Genomic DNA, 20,376 nt, shown 5'->3' on the forward strand with positions numbered 1-20,376 from the left:
TTACGTTTTAGCTCCACAAGCATTTCGCTACACCTACAATAACATCTGCTAAATATGTGTATGCGACCAATACAATGCCAGGTCTTGAAATACGCGGTTTAAGCTTAGTAATCACAATTGACTATTTATTTAAAGTCTCATGCATTTCCATGTATATTTAGGTTGTTACTCCCCCATTCAATTATATATTTAGATATACAAATCAGATATAGGAATATGTACATTACCAGTTCTTTAGCTGGTTTGGTAGCCACTCCCGTCTGCCAGGTGTGTTCACTCAGCTGTTCTTTCCCTTCTCTCGCTTTATCTGTACCCTCGGATTCCACTCCCAGTGTCCCTAGATGATTGACAAAACTGCATCCAAGACAACTACTGTCCCCAGCCACCCATATATCCAAACAGAGAATACACACATACAGTATGAAAGGGACATGCGATGCATAAATACATACAGTCAATTCGGAAAGTATTCAGACACCCTTGACTTTTCCCACATTTTCTTACAGCCTTATTCTAAAATGGATAAACACAATTCCTCATCAATCTACACACAATAACCCATAATGATGAAGCAAAAACTGTTTAGAATTTTTTTCAAATTTATAAAAAAATAAATAATAATCTGAAATACCTTATTTACATAAGTATTCAGACCCTTTTCTATGAAACTCGAAACTGAGCGCAGGCGCATCCTGTTTCCATTCATCATCCTTGAGATGTTTCTACAACTTGGACTCCACCTGTGATAAATTCAATTGATTTGACAAGGCACACAGCTGTGTATATAATGTCCCAAAGTCGACAGTGCATGTCAGAGCAAAAACCAAGCCATGAGGTCGAAGGAATTATCTGTAGAGCTCCGAGAAAGGATTGCACAGATCTGGGGAAGGGTACCAAAATATTTCTGCACCATTGAAGGTCCCCAAGAACACAGTGGCCTCCATCATTCTTAAAAGGAAGAAGTTTGGAACCACCTAGAGCTGACCCCCGGCAAATCTGAGCAATCGGGGGAGATGAACCTTGGTCAGGGAGGTGATCAACAACCTGATGGTCACTCAGACAGAGATCCGGAGTTTGTTTGTGGAGATGGGAGAACCTTCCAGAAGGACAACCATCTCTGCAGCACTCCACCAACCAGGGCTTTATGGTAGTGGCCAGACGGAAGCCAATTCTCAGTAAAAGGTACGACAGCCCGCTTGGAGTTTGCCAAAAGGCACCTAAAGGACTCTCAAACCATGAAAAACAAGATTCTCTGGTCTGATGAAACCAACATTGAACTCTTTGGCCTGAATGCCAAGCGTCACGTCTGGAGAAAACCTGGCACCATCCCTACAGTGAAGCATGGTGGTGGCAGCATCATGCTGTGGGGATGTTTTTCAGCGGTAGGGACTGGGAAACTGGTTAGAATTGAGGTCAAAGATGAACAAAGCAAAGTACAGAGATCCTTGATGAAAACCTGATCCAGAGCGCTCAGAACTTCAGACTGGGGTGAAGAGGACAATGACCCTAAGCACACAGCCACGCCAATGCAGGAGTGTCTTCGGGACAAGTCTCTGAATGTCCTTGAGTGGCCGAGCCAGAGCCCGCACTTGAACCCGATCGAACATCTCTGGAGAGACCTGAAAATAGCTGCGCAGCGACGCTCCCCATCCAACCTGACAGAGCTTGAGAGGATCTACAGAGAAGGGGAGAAACTCCCCAAATACAGGTGTGCCAAGCTTGTAGCGTCATATCCAAGAAAGGCTATAATCGCTGCCAAAAGGTGCTTCAACTGATGTACTGAGTAAACAGTCTGAATACTTAAGTAAATGTGATTTTTTAAATATTTGTATACATTTTTTAAAAATTCTAAAAACCTGTCTTTTTATTTGTCATTATGGGGTATTGTGTGTAGATTGATAAAGGAAAAAAAACTATTTAATCCATTTTAGAATAAGGCTGTAACAAAATGTGGAAAAAGTCAACCATGATGAGGCCGCCTCCTTACCGTTTCTCTGTTCCAGGCGGTGTAGGTGGGCCGTTTGAAGCACATCCTCAGCAGGCTAGCTTCCAGCAGTCCCAGCATGGCCAGCAGACACACGTACTTCCACAGGTACTTATATATCACAGGGGGGCGCCAGTGCAGCATCTTCTCTACGTCATCAAGAAACCTGGACATTCAGATACACAAGACAATGATCAGTGACAATGGGGAACAAACACAGCAAGTCGACCTGAAGGATCGATGCTGTGAATCACTGTTTGTAATCTAAATTTGCATTAATCCAAAAGTATGACTATTTCTTCATCAATGTAAAATTCCTCTTTCGGGAAAGGAATTGTCATCTAATTTCTGAGGGACATCATGTGATTTATGTGGTCAGTGTAGTTAATAGGTTCTTACCGGTCAGCGCCGTATACCCAGGACACGCTGAAACACTCAAACACCACCACGATGATGAGGGGCAGGGTTGCGGAGTAGTCGTCAAACATCATTACAAAGTAGTTCCCACAGCGCTGCAACAGCACGCCAATCAGAAAGCCGATGATGCAGCTAATCACTGGGGAAGGGAGAGAACATTACAGACCCCACACAGAAACACTTGGCATATTTAGTAAAGAGGAGTGAGGACTAACACTCAGACCCACTTCTATATGAATAAGAATTCAAATGTTTATAAAATTGAATAGTTTCATCCAGTGGTTCCCAAACTTAGGGTCAGAAACCCAAGATGGGCCACCTGATAGAAAAAGGGGCTCGCGAGCAAAAACATGGACACAGACACCATCTCTCTCTCTCTTTACCTGTGAGCTTGGTCTTGTGGCACTTCAGCACTTTTAAGTTGTCGGTGAGGGGTGTGAGGATGCCCTCCAAGGCGCCGAACATGGTGCTGAGGCCCAGGTTGAGCAGCATGAGGAAGAACAAGGCCGACCAGAAGGGACAGCCCAGGAACAGAGTCATGGCCTCTGTGAAGGCTATGAATGCCAGCCCTGTGCCCTCCACACCCTGAAAGAGAGGGACAAGGAGAAAGGGAAGGGGACATTTACATGTATCATGATATAGCTCAACAGATCCTAACTATCTTAACATATCTAAATTTGAGCAATAAACCTGCTAAAATTAAATTATTAATTTACAAGGAGTGGGTGGAAGAGCATACTCTAGGCTGCAGGGCTGGTTGGTTTTCAAAAAAAGAGGGCAAAGCGGTAACAAAGAATACAGAGTTGAGATGCAGTAAAAGAAAAGGCAGGCTAGAGTGCAAGATCAACCATTTACATTGTTCACCTCCTCCTCTAGGCTGCAGTCGGTGAGGTTGCCAGGAACCTTGGCTCCGTGAGCCGTGAACCAATCCCTGTAGGCTCCAGTGGTACCGAACTGGGGTCAGAGATGTTAAACCTGGGTAGCAGGTCCCGGTCTAGGGGCAACATGGAAAACTGCTCAGACAGCTTCTCCAAGTTACTGAGAGAGGGGAGTGTGGAGAACAACCAGTCAGTTTATTATGTACTCGCTACGACCGAGTATTTTTTTTTAATGACCGAGTAGATATGCATGTAGATATATAATAATATCTAACTAAACATAACACCAGAAACAGTCCCCGAACACAGGGCATTTCAATATAGCCCCTTTTCATCCCAACACACACACACACATACACACACACACACACACACAAAGAGATCAAAAACAGTGATTCCCCGCCCAAACACACACCGCGTCACGCAGCGCATGGCGACTTCCCTGATGCGGAAGCCCAGCACGGCGAACACCACCAGCGAGGCGAGGACAGAGGTGAGGAAGTTGATGGTGGAAACGGTCAGGGCGTCACGGTGGCATTTGGTACTGGGTTGTAGGAGGAATAGGCCATGACTGAGCCAAAGCCCAGGCCAAGAGCAAAGAAGACCTGCGTGGCCACCTGGCGCCATACCTACACCTCACCCCAGATCTCCAGCTGGATTGGGGGGAGAGGGAGAAGGGGCGGTCAGTGGCTAGACACTGGCACAGTGCACTGAATCCTACCATGATAGATACAGTATCTAGGCCTAGTGCATTATTGATCGCAAGGAGTTTGTGTGTGAATTGCCATGGTTGCAAAAAACGGAGTAATTCTGAACCACATACCCCTTTAGAACAATCAGGATCACACAGTTTATCAGTGTGTGCTTAAGCAGTCCCAGTATTAGGCTGTATGTAGTAGCATTTGCCAGGTTATCATATGCCACCCCCCTCTTTCCCCTTATAACTGTCATTCATACAAGCAGTGTGCTGGGTTGGGTGATGGTGACACCTTAGGGTAGAACATGTACTTGATGCCCTCTGTAGCCCCATCCAGCATCAGCCCTCTGATGAGGAAACACAGCAGCACGATGTAGGGGAAGATCAAGGAGAAATACATCACCTTGGATGAGAGGAGGAGGGGTAACACATTTATTGATTAGAATGTCTTAAAATCTCCATCGAGTTAGTCGACCAAGAGTCTGATTACATATGCTATGTCATTTTGATGGTCGTTCTCCATTTAGAGAACTTCTTTAAAAGAGAAGGGATTTAAACAGGCTTCTGTGAAGTTAGGGTCAGTTTAATGGCAGTGGGATAACTCCACATACAGGCCTATGACCGCACTGGAATTTATGCTTCTACACCCCCAGCTTCAGTGATTCAATTAGTTCATCTGTAATTGTATGTCATGCTTAGGCGGGTTGACTCAAATTCCAGTAAGGCTATACGTGCAGACCAAACAGTAATGCTTAAGCAGAAAACTCAGTACCTTGCCAGAAGACTTGGCGCCTTTGAACATGCCCATGCAGACGATAGTCCAGGCGGCAAGCAGGCAGCAGGTGATGACGGGGATAAACTCGCCCATCTCATTGATGGAGTCGGTAATGTCTAGAGCCTTCCGTAACCAGAAGTAGGTGGTGGGACTACTGGGACTTCCTCCACTGAGATTAAAGACAAAGACAATGGTCAGGTTCACATCAGGCTTCTATTGTGTTTGTATTTGGACAACATTATTGAAAATTTAGGCAATGAATGAGTGATGGTTGTGTCCTAAATGGAAACCTTTTCCTTATATAGTAGTGTTAGGTTCTAATCTTTAATAAATAACTCACGGACACTAGAGAAGCTTAACCAAGTTCAATTCTTCCCAAAGGGTCGTTACAGCTGTAATTCAGACACAGACACGGCTTCCCCCATGGAGGTGTTCATACCCCACTTTGGGTGGCGTCTCCTCCTTATCGCTAAACATTGCATTATTCTTGCTAAGCAGGGAACTAAGTGATATGAGCCTTCAACAGTATCTTATCAGTACTGTCACATGCGATTGTTTTCCCTGCACTCAGCTCCTCCCAAACTTCATTATGGCACCCTTCATGTCTCTTATGTAACTTGTGTTGTGGTACCATGTTCAGGACACTCTTCCCAAGGTAAAGGGTACTGGGAAGAGTTCCCTAAGTAGAACAGGCTTCAGCCGATGATCACATTGTAGTAGAGAGCAACAAAGCAACACACCTGATAGGAGAAGAGCTTAGATCAAATCCAATTTTAAATTGGTGACTTTAAAACAGAGTTCAATGGCTGTGATAGAAGTAAACTGAGGATGGATCAACAACATTGTAGAAAATCCTTAATTTCTCTTAATGTTTACAATTAATTATATTGGAAATACAACAAAAAACCTTCATATTGTCACGTTCTGACCTTAGTTCTGTTGTTATGTCTTTGTTTTAGTATGGTCAGTGCAGGAGTTGGGTGGGTTGTCTATGTTCCTTTTTCTATGTTTTGGGATTTCTGTGTTTGGCCTGGTATGGTTCTCAATCAGAGGCAGCTGTCAATCGTTGTCCCTGATTGAGAACCATACTTAGGTAGCCTGGTTTCACTTTTGAGTTGTGGGTGATTGTTTCCTGTTGTAATGTTTGTTTCACATTTCAGGACTGTTTCAGTTTTTGTTTGTATCATTCACTTTGTTATTTTGTATTCTTTAGTGTTCAGTTGAATAAACTAAAATGGACACGCTGCACATTGGTCCGATCTCTCCTACTCCTCCTCAGAGGAGGAAGATGAAACCCGTTACATATATATATCAATCACACATTTTCAGAATCCGTTGCTTGTGTCAACTTATATATATTTTTATGTTGGTTTAATCTTAATTCACTGAAAAACAATGCAAGGAAACCTGTACAGAATAACAATATTACAAAACATGAATGTGAGGCAAAGATATTAACTTTAAGTCCTGAAAACAAAGCGTTATGTTTGGGGAAAATCCAACAACACATCACGGAGTACCACTCTTCATATCTTCAAGCATGGTGGTGGCTGCATAATGTTATGGGTATGCTTGTAGTCGGCAAGGACTGGGAAGTTTATGATAAAAAAAATGAAGAAATAAAGCTAAGCACAGGCAAAATTCTAGAGGAAAACCTGCTTCAGTCTGCTTTCTAACAGACACTGGGAGATAAATTCACCTTAGGCAGGACAATAACCTCAAACACAAGGCCAAATATGCACTGGAGTTGCTTACCAAGACGACATTGAATGTTTCTGAGTGGCCTAGTTACAGCTTTGAGTTAAATCAGCTTGAAATATATTGCAAGACTTGATAAATAGCTGTCTAGCAAATTATTACAACCAATTTGAACTGAGCTTGAATCATATTTTAAAGAATAATTGCAAACATTGCACAATCCAAGTGTGCAAAGCTCTTAGAGACTTACCCAGAAAGACTCACAGCTGTAATCGCGGCCAAAAGGTGATTCTAACTAGAGGTCGACCGATTATGATTTTTCAATGGGATACCGATTATTGGATGACCAAAGTTCCTTGCTCAGAACATGATAACAAATTAAAGCTGGTGGTTCTTTTTAACACGAGTCTTCAATATTCCCAGGTAAGAAGTTTTAGGTTGTAGTTATTATAGGACTACTTCGCTCTATACCATTTGTATTTCATAGATCTTTGACTATTGGATGTTCTTATAGGCACTATAGTATTGCCAGCCTAATCTCGGGAGTTGATATGCTTGAAGTCATAAACAGCGCTGTGTTTCAAGCATTGCGAAACACTGCTGGCAAACGCAGGAAAGTGCTGTTTGAATGAATGCTTACGAGCATGCTGCTGCCTACCACCGTTCAGTCAGACTGCTTATAGACTTAATTATAATATAATAAACACTCAGACGTTTATTTTTTCAGTGAAATACGGAACTGTTCCATATTTTATCGAACGGGTGTTCTAAATATTGCTGTTACATTGCACAACCTTCAATGTTATGTCATAATTATGTACAATTCTGGCAAATTAACTACGGTCTTTGTTAGGAAGAAATGGTCTTCACACAGTTCGCAATGAGCCAGGCGGCCCAAACTGCTGCATATACCCTGACTCTGCTTGCACAGAATGCAAGAGAAGTGACACAATTTCAGGCACCGCATTGATTATATGCAACGCAGGACAAGCTAGTTAAACTGGCAATATCATCAACCATGTGTAGTTAACTAGTGATTATGTTAAGATTGATTGTTTTTTATAAGATAAGTTTAATGCTAGCTAGCAATTTACCATGGCTCCTTGCTGCCTGCACTCGCATAACAGGTAGTCAGCCTGCCACGCAGTCTCCTCATGGATTGCAATATAAATCGGCCATAATCAGCTGCCAAAAAAGCCGATTACCGATTGTTATGAGAACTTGAAATCGGCCCTAATTAAATCGGCCATTCCGATTAATCGGTCAAACTCTTAATTCTAACAGGGGGTTGAATACTTAGGTAAATTATTTTCTATTTTTTTCATTCATTTGTTAGATTTCTTCCACTTTGACAGTAGAGTATTTTGTGTAGATTGGTTTTTATTTGTAAACATTTTAATCCCACTTTCTAAAAACAAATTGTGGAAAAGGGGGTGTGAATATTGTATAGTTGTTAACATGAATTGGACAGACAAGTGTAGGGCACGAGACGCAACTGACATTTTGCTGGTCCGAAGAGGGTGGAGGAGCCTTGAATTGAAGCGCTGGGTATCTAATCACATTATCTGAATAGAAGGATTCCTTCTATGGAGGAACTTTGAATGTCTTTGAATTTCCGAGAGTTGGATTAACGTTGGACCAGAGCTGGCTAGCTAACAAGCTTGTGTGTGCAGAGCGGCACCAGAATTCAAATAAAAACACGCCTTAACTTTAGTAATTAATAAATCCAATGTGAAACATTATAGCTATAGTATCCTTAACTGGCATCGAAAAAGTTAATCCATTCTTTTCTAATTCAAAATCTCTTGCCGTAACTTTTTAATCATGTTTGTTACGTCAGTAGGCTACAGCAGCCTATGCTTCGGATGTGGAGGGGCAGGCAGCCTACACACGCACTGGTAAAGATTATCAGCTGGCAGGCAGACACTCATAACCCCTTTCATATGACAACATTTTTCCCGCATTTTTTTTTGCACCTTTTCTTTATATGTGAAAGGTATTGCCCGTATGAAAGCCAAAACGTTTATTCCCGCCAAACAACCTAGTAATCATTTCCTAGTAATACAATTCTGCCAACGGTTTATGAAATGTAGCCGTAATGTCGAGGTGGCATTGACACACACTACGCTCTTAAACTCAATGGTTGCTAGGCAGCGCTCATTAACCATCATCGTGCCCGTTCTAAACTTTGCAAGGCATGTCACTTCCCCCATCTCTTCGTATAGCCCACCACTAAGCATGTACCGTTTCTTAACCACAACTGAATCGATCCATAAAGAATTACTGTGGTAATAAATATCACAGAATGACAAAAAATATTGAAATAAAGTAGGCTAATACAATTGAAGGAATGTATCAAAATGGTTGCTTACTGAAACTCCCAAAGTTACCCCATCGTTCCACAGCTTCCTGCTCGTCGAGACGCACAAAATAAGCAGCGTTGCTACTGCTGACTCCTCTCTCATTCTGATAGAGGACCCACTGGGTCACGAAGGTGGGTTATCGGTCTTGAAAATCGACACATAACCAAATGCTCTGTTATTCCAACCCACTCTACTTTGTTGGGGATATGACGAGAAAATCCAACTTCAACGGGCCATACCTCTAATTACTGTTTGACCTGTGATAGATTCAGGTTTGACCATTTCTCTCATAGCTCAAACTTTTCTGGATGAACTCAAAAAGGGCAGAGGACCCATCAAAACGTTGGTTAAAAACTGAACGCTGCGACACCACACTTCAAGGTTTCACTCAGTCTCTAACCAAGCCTCTCCTACTAAAACTAGCATTGACACCAAACAGATGCTGATTGGGATAGATTTAATTGACCGTTTGATACCACTAATGGATTGGAAAACCAACCAAGTTTGGTCACAAATAACTATGCCAACTCCGTTGACTCCACTGCCTTCGTCGAAGGCTACTTGCAATACATTATGCAGGACCAAGGTAAACTACGTTGGACTTCTAGTGGGTGCTGAGGGCATCCTGCCACAGTCTAACAGAATCCAAGCAGTCCGCTACATCAAAACACTTACAATCCTTCATGAGGTGCACAGTTTCTTGGGAGTATGTAATTACTCCCGTCAATTCATCGAAAACTATGCCGACTTGTCAAAGCCTTTGACAAGTTAGTTTGGGATGCCACTCGCAACGAAGCTGTTACTTCCTTGAAAAACCTGCTTTGCGAGGCACCCTTGTTGGGGTATACCCCAACAAAGACCTTTTTGGAAGTCAGTTCCTCAGAGCACTGCTTTAGTGCTGGGTTGTATCAAAAACATGACCAAGACAGACGTGTGGTTGCGTACGCAAGCAAAACGCTCAACCCTGCTGAACACAAGTACTCAGACTGCGAAAAAGCACCGCTGTCGACAGTCTGGGCGGTGAAACACTTCACCAGTTATATTGGCGGACAAAAGGTGATCATAGAAACATGTCACCAGCCCAAGACTTTTCTGAAATACGTGAGGGTGCTGTACACAACAGCAGAATAACAGCTTGACTAATGACGCTGCAAAGCCATGATGTAGTAGGTAACTACACAAAAGCGAAAAACCTGCCTTTGGGCGGGGTGTTGGTGGTGTGTCAAAGCTGTGGCGACATCAACTTCACACCACCCCGTGTGACGTAGTTTCGATGTTGCCTTTGAACCATCACTAGTTCAAAGAGAACATATCTTGGCATGCCGATGACATTTGTGGATGGCTGTTCTTACCGTAATCTAGACCACTTGCAAGCTGGTGTGGGGTTGGTATGGCACAACGACATTCCGTGCAAACCGCTTCAATTTCAGCTAGGCAAAAAGTTGCTGACATACTTATCACACTGCAAACAGCGGTGAAACACGAGTTGTCAGAACTGTCAATCTGCACTGACTCAAACTACACCAGACTCACCTTCTTATGGTGTATTGGAAGAAAGTCAAGGGACACTCCAAATCTCCTGGTCGTGACGAACTTGGCAAGGCCATGCTGACAGCAAGGTGAAATTTGGTGCAATTTACGGCACCCCTTGGGTGTTCGATGCTCGAGACGCAATGATCCCTGAGGCAACCATTGTGTCTGCGGTAATGCATAGCCATGTAGCACCGCGGGAAACGTCTTCGCATGAACATAATGTGTTGCTAACTCATTTATTCCTGAATGGTGATCTGGTAGCAATGCAACACCAAGATGAGACCCTCCCCACTTCGACAGCTTTCTTGTCTGATTCTGTCAATCACCCAGATTCCGAACGGGCTTTGGCAGGCTCAAACGACTTGCGTTCGCTGTACGCAACTAAACAGCACCTCACACTTGTAGACGACCTACTGGTTTATGGGGGGGGGGTTCAAGGCTACATGTGAAACATTGCGAAAGGTGGCCCACTGGCCTCACATGAAACAAGACGTGGCACAATACGTGAGAGGGTGTCTAGCTTGCTGCCAATTTCAGCCCTCCAAGCCACTTCACAGAGCACCAGTGGAGCCCGATCAGAATCGACTGGGTCGGCCCAGTTGCCAGGTCGGCAAGAGGCAACAAGTATCTCCTCACAGTGACTTGCGCATTCACCAAGTGGGTGGAGTGCCTGCCCGGAACCAATGAAACAGCAGAAACCACGGCAGTTCTTTTGCTCAACCACATTTTCAGTTGTTTCGGCCTGCCAAAAGAAACAGGACAGCGACAGAGGAACCCATGTTTAGGCAGTTGTATTGACCGAACTCTGGAGGCTCCTGGGAGTCAAAGCTAAACTCCACATCACGTACCACCCTAGGAGCTCCGACAGGGTAGAAAGGAGCAACAAGACAATCGTCAGAATCCTGAGGAAATATGTGGCAGCCAACCACAAAGATTGGGACCTCAAACTCCCACTGGTACTGATGGCGATCAGAGCCACACGCAACAGGTCTACGGGAATAACACCATTCGAGATGACAGGACAACAAATGGCACTTCCACTGCAACTCCTATACAAACCAGGAGATGTCACCGCAGCCACCGCCAACACGGCTCATCAATACGTGGCTGACTTGCGAACCCACCTCCAGACTACCATTGCGTGCGCTCAAGGAAAGTTGGAGTTGGAAAGAAGTGCAAAGGTGACAAGACCCATTACGACAAAAAGGCCTCACACCATGTGTACAAGGTCTGGGATAAGGTGTGGTACTACATACAGTTGAAGACGGACGTTTACATACACTTAGGTTGGAGTCATTAAAACTAGTTTTTCAACCACTCCACAAATGTCTTGTTAACAAACTATAGTTTTGGCAAGTCGGTTAGGACATCTACTTTGTGCATGAGACAAGTCATTTTTCCAACAATTGTTTACAGACAGATTGTTTCACTGTATCACAATTCCAGTGGGTAAGAAGTTTACATTCACTAAGTTGACTGTGCCTTTAAACAGCTTGGAAAATTCCAGAAAATTATGTCATGGCTTTAGAAACTTCTGACATCATTTGAGTCAACTGGAGGTGTATATATGGATGTATTTTATGGCCTACCTTCAAACTCAGTTTCGCTTTGCTTGCCATCATGGGAATATCAAAATAAATCAGCCAAGACCTCAGAAAAACAATTGTAGACCTCCACAAGTCTGGTTTCCTGGCGTGCAATTTCCAAACACCAGAACGTACCACGTTCATCTGTACAAACAATAGTACGCAAGTATAAACACCATGGGATCACGCAGCCATCATACCGCTCAGGACGGAGACGCGTTCTGTCTCCTAGAGATGAACGTACTTTGGTGTGAAAGTGCAAATCAATCCCAGAACAGCAAAGAACCTTTATGAAGATGCTGGAGGAAACAGGTACAAAAGTATCTATATCCACAGTAAAACAAGTCCTATATCAACATAACCTGAAAGGCCGCTCAGCAAGGAAGAAGCCACTGCTCCAAAACCACCATAAAAAAGCCAGACTACAGTTTACACATGGGGACAAAGATTGTACTTTTTGGAGAAAATCGTTATGTTTGGAGGAAAGAGGGGATGCTTGCAAGTCGAAGAACACCATCCCAACTGTGAAGCACGGGGGTGGCAGCATCATGTTGTGGGGGTGCTTTGCTGCAGAAGGGACTGGTGCACTTCACAAAATAGATGGCATCATGAGGCAAGAAAATTATGTTGATATATTGAAGCAACATTTCAAGACATCAGTGAGGAAGTTAAAGCTTGTCATGAACAATGACCCCAAGCATACTTCCAAAATTGTGGCAAAATTAAGGACAACAAAGTCAAGGTATTGACAAATCCCTGACCTCAATCACATAGAAAATTTGTGGGCTGAACCGAAAAAGCCTGTGCGAGCAAGGGGGCCTACAAACCTGACTCCAGCTCTGTCTGGAGGAATGGGCCAAAATTCCAAAAACTTATTGTGGGAAGCTTGTGGAAGGCTACCCGAAAGGTTTGACCCAAGTTAACCTCACTAGGGTAGGGGGCACTATTTTCACCTCCGGATGAAAAGCGTGCCCAAAGTAAACTGCCTGCTACTCAGGCCCCGAAGTTAGGATATGCATATAATTAGTAGATTTGGATAGAACACTCCAAAGTTTCTAAAACTGTTAAAATAATGTCTGAGTATAACAGAACTGAAATGGCTAGCGAAAACCTGAGAAAAATCTATCCAGGAAGTGGGACTTTTTTATGTTTGTAGTTTTCCATTGACTGCCTATACAGATTCCATTGATTTAGGACTCAAATTGCACTTCCTACGGCTTCCACTAGATGTCAACAGTCTTTAGAAATCGTTTCAGGCTTGTATTCTGAAAAAATGAGGGAGTAAGACCACTCTGAATGAGTAGACACTGCAGTGTCCCAGAGGTTTTTTCATGCACATGACCGAGAGCGCGCCTTTCTTGTTTTCCTTTTATATTGACAAAGCTTTTGTCCGGTTGAAATATTATTGATTATTATGACTAAAAACAACCTGAGGATTGATTATAAAAATCGTTTGACATGTTTCTACAAACTTTACTGATACTTTTCGGATTTTTCGTCTGCCTGTTGTGACTGCCTTTGAGCCTGTGGATTACTGAACAAAACGTGTGAACAAAACGGAGGTTTTGGATATAAAGAGGGACTTTATCGAACAAAACAAACATTTATTGAGTAAATGGGAGTCTTGTGAGTGTAACCATATGAAGATCATCAAAGGTAAGTGATTAATTTTACCGCTATTTCTGACTTTTGTAACTCCTCTACTTGACTGGTAACTGTTTGTAATGATTTGTCTGCTGGGCGCTGTTCTCAGATAATCGCATGGTATGCTTTTGCAGCCTTTTTGAAATCTGACACTGTGGTTGGATTAACAAGAAGTTAATATTTAAACCGATGTATAACACCTGTATGTTTTATGAATTTTTATAATGAGTATTTCTGTTTTTGAATTTGGCGCTCTGAAATTTCACTGGATGTTGGCCAAGTGGGACGCTACCGTCCCACACCCCCTAGAGAGGTTAAGCAATTTAAAGGCAATGCTACCAAATACTAATTGAGTGTATGTAAACTTCTGACCCACTGGGAATGTGATGAAAGAAATAAAAGCTGAAAATAAATTATTCTCTCTACTATTATTCTGACATTTCACATTCTTAAAATAAAGTGGTGATCCTAACTGACCGAAGACAGAGCATTTTTACTAGGATTAAATGACAGGAATTGTGAAAAACTGAGATTAAATGTATTTGGCTTAGGTGTATGGAAACGTCAGACTTCAAATGTATACCCCAAACTCGTAGGCGTCGTGACAAAGTTCCTGCCCTACTGGACGGAGCCACACAAGATTGTGGTGAAGCTGTCACCTGTAGTTTATCAAATCAGAATCCGCAAAGGTTGACAAAACACCATGTTCAAGTGGGTCCACAGGAACCAAATCAAGTTGTACACAACCCCCATGGGAATAGAAGGGGTGCAGGCCAGCACAGAATAGATAGAAACCTAGCAAAGTCAAAGGTACTAAGCAAATTCTTAAATATACTCAGCTGATCCCTTCCAGTAGATCAGTAGGTTGCACCGAACATCTTACCTTCTCTTCCTAGCTACAAGATATACGTTCGTTGTCACTGTTGATATTGTCCTGCGCTGCGCTGTTCGAAATAGGAAAATAAGCTACATATGTATATGTTGGCCCAACTCCAAAAGTTCACAGTCACCTAGTCAGAACTAGTAGAGCGAAGGCGAGAGAAACGATTTGTCAGGGCTCTACTCTCGATAGGTGCAGCCGTAGGGTCACTGTTTGCTCGAAGTACCACTGCCGTCCCACGCAGTCAGTCTAGCCGTAGTCAAGATAAATGCTAGGGAGATAACTGAAGAGATGCCACTTATCTAGAAACAGATCAAATCACAGGAACTCAGGTTGCAACATCTAGGAAAGTTTCTCTGCGATACTGTTCTGGTACGCTACTCTCCTGAACAAAACCCTCCTGTCGGTAGGAAAGCTAGTAGACCTCATGAACCATGACTATGCCCATGTCCAATTGGTTAGATTGTTATTTGAGGATTTTCTATGTGAAGTTAGCTCTTCTATGGACCACTTGTCCACGAATTGAATCCCCTCTGTCGTGACATATTTATCATTAATGTGATGACACGCTATTTATCGAATAATCAACTACGTCTGATCATTACGTGATTTAATTAATTATGTAACAATCAACTCATTAGTAATCTGGGGCACCACGGTTAAAGTTTGTTTAATGAGTTATCGTTTCCTGAATTAACTCAAGAATAAATCAGGATCTCAATATCATAGCAGTCAGTCATTTCCTCATATCAGTCTCATTCTGAACGTCTCATAATCCTTTAAATCTGCACAAACCCAGGTCTCACTAATCATTCCGTACCACACAAATTGAGTTGATTATTAATTTACTAACAAGCTAAATGATAACATAAGACACACACACACACACACAGTCTAGTTTATTGATTAGAATTTAATACAATGACAACAGGTCCCTAGCGGACCAACACAATATGACACGTTACACAAGATGGGGATTTAGAGAGGGAGAGCGGCCGCGAGGGAGAGAGAGCGAAAAGCAACACTTGGATACGTTTGTTAACTATGTTTAGTTCAGCCCTAACACCTTGCCCCGTACTGCCGCTCTTATGGGTAAGAATTGTAATGCATGTATTTAGCCGTCTGCTTCATTCTCGGGTGTAAGTCTCAGTCCACAAGATGTCAATGTCCTTTCTCTTAGTTTCCTTGCACTCGTTCTTTGAGAGTGATCTTCTGAAGAGGGTAGGAGAGCCATGTAGACAACCGGTGACTTGAAGAGAATAACAAGGTGGTCCTGCTTGAATTCACCTTCTTAGATACAGTACTCAACCGTAGGATGGATTGTTAAGAGGCTCCTTCGTCCTTTTCAACCTTGTGTTGCGTTTGCGGGGTCGCGACAATCTTAGATCACGTTGCAGTGGTGGTCCGTTTTAGTCTAGTATGTTAATTCTCAACTCACGTTTTAGAAAGGGTGTATCCGTCTTTATGACACGCTCTCTGGGTTCCCTGGGTCGTAACTAGTTACGAGGCAAGGTATTACAATTTACTATGATCTCGTTTAGACAACTAAAATCAGTCTTATCGTCACCAAAACATTCTCTTTCATCTGGATATTTTCTACACAACATACAGTATGTAAACATCGCATACACATTATGAAAACTCTTCATGTTACAATGTTTGTCATAACATCTTCATTTAACTTTTACTCACATAAAATAGACATTCATTTTCATATTCCATCTATCATTATTCCTACCCATTTGGCAGATCAAATATATCGTCCCAATGTTGACGTTTTAGTTTTGGACAGTAAACTCATATGGCAAATAGACATTCCGATCTCTCATATTAGACCAGAAAGGAGTTGGTCTGCTGTCTTACAAATTTACGATGGGTGCGAGGTCATAAAAAAAACACCTCCATACCTCTCCCCCTCTGCGGGAGGAAGAGATCTCTCTCTCAATGGTACATAACATATTGACCTCAGTTACATTTGGCCTATAGTCTGGGGTCAGCAATCCCAATACATGTTGATGTTGTTCGTAATTAAGTGGGATTTTGACTGACGCTGCCAGTTGTTGAACTGGAGAATATCTATAGAATGAAAGCGGTTCTAAATGTAGGATTTTGGCGCGACAGCACCCATGTGAAAATTGCCACACTCCGAGTCGTAGCTTATCCAGATCTCTCTCTCACCCCTAACCTGTTACTGTGTACTCTAACCAAAGATGTCCACTCCCTCTGTCCTAGCAAATTATGTGTCAGGGATAACACTGAATGTCTTTGTGGTCTTAAGCCTACCACCATCGAAGAACAATGTAGAGCCAAACTAACAGCAAGGGATGGTATCACCACCACACAAGTGGAGGTTGTAAGGAATCGATGGTTGGTTAACACCCCGATTGCGTCCACCACTATGACTTAGGAACGCCATGACTCAACCACCCAAATGAACCACCCCAACCAGACTGTTTTTGTTAAGGTACCGGAGGGGGCGATTATTCACATAGACGACCTCGCTCTATATCAACTTCCCAACGAAAGGATAGACAGAGATATTGAAATGTCTGACGCTTTTGCTAAACGTTCCCTTGAATTACCACAAGCAATTCAAAACCAAATCCAGTACGAGGGACCAATGACTGTTGATCTTAGCGTACTGGAGGAGGCACTTTTAGTTGACCCAACTGACTACAAGCCAAAATATTGGTCTGTTGCCCGCTCTTGGACGGTGCCTGACAGTATCCTGACTGTTACCATGATCCTTGTTCTTATTGCCCTTGGCGTGTGCACCTACTATGTACACAGGCGCACACGTGTAATGGAAGACCTAATGAGGTCTTATACTAGGATCCTGGCAATAGATCCTGAAACCCCATTAGGTGTTCCATCCACAGCATCCCCAGCCTCCTCTCCCGAATTCACTAGGTCAGCCTTTTAATGTCCACAGTGTAAGCTTTGTCATTCAGGGTGCCACTTTTCTAAGTGCCTTAACTACCCAGCTTCAAGTACAGATGACCCTAGATATGACAGAGACAATGACATGATAGTCACTTAGCCAAGACCTTGGATGTATATAGAACATAGTCCAATTAGATGATTAAGATGTATCTTACATATTTTGTTTGTTTTTATTCATTTTTGTTTCATTCGTTTTGACACCTAGCAAGTGATAGAGCCACAAACCCGTTCCCTATACAGCCACCAGTTAGTGCCACGATGCCGCTAATTTGGGGAAGAAATGTAATGATGTATTGCCGGAGTGTTGTGTGTTATTAACTTCTGTCTAAGTTACTGCCTAGATCCACTAGCTGGGACAACGGGCCCGGAACGCAGAGCCACAGCCGGACCTCCCCTGTCCATTCTGGTGGTGGTCTGCAGCCTGCAGAAATCCTACCAGGTTAAACCACCAGGGGGAGACTGCTATGGACATTCAATAGTAATTCTTATGGTGGGTTGCAACTTGCAGGATCCTTCCAAGGTTGAATCCACCAGAGGGGGACTGTCATGACTCTCCTGTGAGGATCCAAAGGATCATGTTACAGTGGATCAGCTCTACAGAGCTCTCTCTCCCACAGAGGGAAAGAGGGATGGATATGGGGGTTTTATGACACCACATGTCGATCGTAAACCATGGGCAGCAGACGATTCATTTTGGGGCCTAATTTGGGCAAATGGAATGTCTCTGTGTTAGATGAGTTTACCTCCCAAACTACAACATCAAACAAATGGACACCGGGACAATATATTTCATCCTCCGAATGTTGGTAATGATGAGAGATGGAAAATTGAAAATGTATGTCTATTTTGTGATGTCATTAAAAGTTGCATGAAGACATAACAAAAACATTGTAACTTGGAAGAGTTTTCATATGGTGTACAAGTTTTAGAACCCTTGCTCATTCAAGTGTTTTTCTTTATTTTGACTATTTTCTACATTGTAGAATAATGCAATGACACATATGGAATCATGTAGAAACCCCCAAAAAAGTGTTAAACAAATCAAAATATATTTTATGTTTGAGGTTCTTCAAATAGCTACACTTTGCCTTGATTCTCTCAACGAGCTTCACCCGGAATGTTTTCCAACAGTCTTGAAGGAGTTCCCACATAAGCTGAGCACTTGTTGGCTGCTTTTCCTTCACTCCACTGTCCAACTCATCCCAAACCATCTCAATTGGGTTGAGGTCAGGTGATTGTGGAGGCCAGGTCATCTGATACAGCACAACATCACTCTCGTTCATGGTCAAATGGCCCTTACACAGCCTGGAGGTGTGTTGGGTCATTGTCTTGTTGAAAAACAAATGATAGTGGGGCTAAGTCCAAACCAGATGGGATGGTGTTATGCTGCAGAATGTTGTGGTAGCCATGCTGGTTAAGTGTGCCTTGAATTCTAAATAGATCACAGTGTCACCAGCAAAGCACCACCACACCATAACACTACCTCCTCCATGCTTTACGGTGGGAAATACACATGGAGATCATCTGTTCACCCACAACTCATCTCACAAAGACACGGCGGTTGGAACCAAAAATCTCAAATTTGGACTCCAGACCAAAGGACAAATTTCCACCGGTCTAATGTCCACTGCTCATGTTTCTTGGCCCAAGCAAGTCTTCTTCATCTTCTTATTGGTGACCTTTAGTAGTGGTTTCTTTGCAGCAATTCGACCATGAAGGCCTGATTCACACAGTCTGCTCTGAACAGTTGATTGAGGTGTGTCTGTTACTTGAACTGCAATTTCTGAGGTGCAGTTGACTCTAATGAACTTTTCCTCTGCAGCAGAGGCAATTCTGGGTCTTCCATTCCTGTGGCGGTCCTTATGAGAACCAGTTTCATCATTGCGCTTGATGGGTTTTTACAACTGTAATTGAAAACATTTTCAAAGTTCTTGAAATGTTCCACATTAACTGACCTCATGTCTTAAAGTAATGATGGACTGTTGTTTCTTTTTGCTTATTTGAGCTGTTCTTGCCATAATATGGACTTGGTCTTTTATCAAATAAGGGTATCTCCTGTATACCCCCTACCTTGTTACAACACAACTGATTGGCTCAAACACATTGAGGAAAGAAATTCCACAAATTAACTTTTAAGAAAGCACACCTGTTAATTGAAATGCATTCCAGCTGACTACCTCATAAAGTTGGTTGAGAGAATGCCAATTGTGCAAAGCTGTCATCAAGGCAAAGGGTGGCTATTTGAATAATCTGACATATTTTGATTTGTTTAACACTTTTTTGGTTACTACATGATTCCATGTGTGTTATTTCATAGTTTTGATTCACTATTATTATTATACAATGTAGAAAATAGTAAAAATAATGTAAAACCCTTGAATGAGTAGGTGTCCTAAAACTTTTCACCGGTAGTGTATGTCATGTTTACATGCTTTGTGTTGTGTGGAAAATATCCAGGATAAAGAAAATATTTTTGTGAAGATAAGATTTGTGATTTTAGTTCTCTAACGAGATCATAGTAAATTCTGATACCTTGCCTTGTAACTAGCTACAGCCTCAGGGAACCCAGAGAGCGTGTTAGCAAGACAGAAACTCCCCCTTTCTTTCAGAGGGTATAAAGCATTTGAGTTATGTTAATTCCTATCAGACTAGAAGGGCCACAAGCTGTAGCCGAGGTCTACGATTGGTCACGACCCCAAAACGCAACAAGGGTTTGAAGACAAAGGAACCTCTTAACAATACAATGCTACGGTTGAATAGCTGTTCCAAGTACTGTATCGAAGAAGGTGAATTTAAGCAGGACCAGACGGTTATTCTCTTCAAATCATTGTTTGTCAACACGGCTTTCATCACCACTCTAAGATCATCGACACGGCTTATTAGCCATCCTCTAAGAGACCACTCATCCAGAAAGAATGCAAGTAAACAGAAAACTAAGAAGGACAGTGTGACATCTTGTGGACAATCAGAGACTTACA

The 20,376-nt window shown here is 42.7% G+C and overlaps 1 pseudogene; it reads right to left on the reverse strand.

The window, feature by feature from the left end:
- Nucleotides 1-282: 282 nt before the first annotated feature.
- LOC139377106 (sodium-dependent neutral amino acid transporter B(0)AT2-like) lies at nucleotides 283-5,228 on the reverse strand (annotated as a pseudogene).
- Between the last annotated feature and the right edge of the window lie 15,148 nt (nucleotides 5,229-20,376).

The sequence above is a fragment of the Oncorhynchus clarkii genome, chromosome 20 (assembly GCF_045791955.1).
Source record: "Oncorhynchus clarkii lewisi isolate Uvic-CL-2024 chromosome 20, UVic_Ocla_1.0, whole genome shotgun sequence".
In the NCBI taxonomy this organism is placed as follows: domain Eukaryota; kingdom Metazoa; phylum Chordata; class Actinopteri; order Salmoniformes; family Salmonidae; genus Oncorhynchus; species Oncorhynchus clarkii.